The sequence below is a fragment of the Mustela lutreola genome, chromosome 5 (genome assembly GCF_030435805.1).
Source record: "Mustela lutreola isolate mMusLut2 chromosome 5, mMusLut2.pri, whole genome shotgun sequence".
Lineage (NCBI taxonomy): Eukaryota > Metazoa > Chordata > Mammalia > Carnivora > Mustelidae > Mustela > Mustela lutreola.
In genome coordinates, this window is record NC_081294.1 from 71,570,730 (window position 1) to 71,572,644 (window position 1,915).

The 1,915-nt window shown below is 43.9% G+C and overlaps 1 pseudogene; it reads right to left on the reverse strand.

Annotated features, from left to right (window-relative positions):
- Positions 1 to 716: 716 nt before the first annotated feature.
- LOC131832786 (U4 spliceosomal RNA) lies at positions 717 to 865 on the reverse strand (annotated as a pseudogene).
- Positions 866 to 1,915: the final 1,050 nt, after the last annotated feature.

Consider the following 1,915-nt stretch of genomic DNA (forward strand, 5'->3'; position numbering starts at 1 on the left):
TTACAGTTGGATAAGAGAATTTGACTAATTTAGCTAAATAAGAGAGAAAGAGTCAGAGCAAGGAGACTGTATGTTTTGTAAAGAGGAGTAGCTATGCAAGGGAACTGGTGTAAGGACTCCCCAAATGCAGAAAGGATGGCTTTTCCATCCACCTATGGGCATGGAGGTGAGAAGCTCTTTGGAATTGGGGGAGAGCTGCCTTCCTCAGTTGCTTCCACTTCCTGTGATGGCTTGACAGCAAACTAATTAAAAGTCGTGTCACGGTCTTTTATCTTCAGACAGAGCTGCGGGGACTCCTCGGTCTTTGGGCCTGACGGAACACATAGCTTCACGGGGTGTTTCTGATGCTGCGGGACTGTGAATGCAGGATCTTCCTCTCTTGTAATTAAACGTATCAGCAGTGGGGGAAAAGGAAGCTGACATCCTGAGAGGACCAGAGAGGAGAGACAGAACAATACCTGCCTAGCCTTGATTGTTTTCCTTTTAGGTTATCCTGGCTTCTCTTTAGTAAATCCCTTTTGTGATGAAGCTGGTTCATAGTAGGGGGCACCTGGCTGGCTGAGTCAGGAGAGCATGTGACCTTTGATCTTAGGCTTGTGAATTCAAGCCCCACAATGGGTGTAGAGCCAACTTAAAAAAAAAAAAAAAAAAAAAAAAAGTTGGTTCAGGCTGGGTTTCTGTGTCTTGCCCCCAAAGAATCCTTGATTTTATCACCAGAGTTTATCCCCCTTTTACAAATGAAGGGACTGAGAGACTTATCTTTGTTTCAAGTCCTTAAGGCAGGGTATTGGGAAAAGTTTTCAATTAGAAAGTATTGTGCCTCTGATAAACCTCACTGGCTACAATATTGCTACTGTGCTAAGCTCAGGCGACTTTGTTAAGTGTCATGAAGGACTTTTTTAGTGGGGGAGTAATAATAATTGGCATATAACATTTATTTCGGGTATTCAACATAATAATTCCATATTTGTACAGATGGTGTCCAACTTACTATGGCTTGACTTAGAATTTTTCAGTTTTACGATAGTGTGAAAGAGGTATGCATTTCCTAGAAACTGTACTTCAGATTTTGGAATTTTGATCTTTTCCAAGAAGTGATGTTCTCTCTTGATGCTGGGCAGTGTCAGTGAGCCATCACTCCCAGTCAGCCACATGATGGTGAAGGCCACTGACAGACTTACAGTTTTAAGTTCCTGTCTATAGAGCCATTGCTTTTCACTTTTAGAGAAGTACTCAATAAAATACATGAGACATTCAATGCTTTATTATAAAAGAGGCTTTATATTAGATGATTTTGCCCAACTATTAGTTAATGTAAGTATCCTGAGCATATTTAAGTTCTGCTAGGGTATGGTATGATGTTCCGTAGGTTAGGTGTATTAAATGCATTTTTGACTTATAATATGGTTAACTTGCAATGGGTTTATTGGGACGTAACCTTATGGGATGTAACCCCATGATAAACTGAGCAAGATGTGTATTGCAAAAAGAACACCACAATAGGTCTAGTTAATGTAAAGTTTTCCGACGAAATAAACACAACACCAGGCAAAGTGGGTGCAAGGCAAGATTTATTAAAAATGCTCTCCGGCGAAGTTTCAGGGCTCAGGAGAAGGGGAGCCAGGAAAGTTGCGCCGGGAGGAGGTGGGCACCCTCGGGCGAGGTTCCACGACTCTGGAAAGCAGAGTGGCGGAAGTCGCGCCCAAGGCAGGGAGGAGGGGGCTTTTAAGGGGTCTTGGGGAAAGCTCAGGGGTCTTTTGGCAAGTTTCCCTTATTTGGATATCCCGCCTGCTCATCGGGATCCCATTGGTCCACAGGAGCCCGGGGCGGGGGTCTCAGATTCCTGCTTGGGCCTTTGTTCTCCTGTCCGAGCTCAGGTCTTGTGGCGGGAACTTTTGCCATCTTTGGTAGCCCT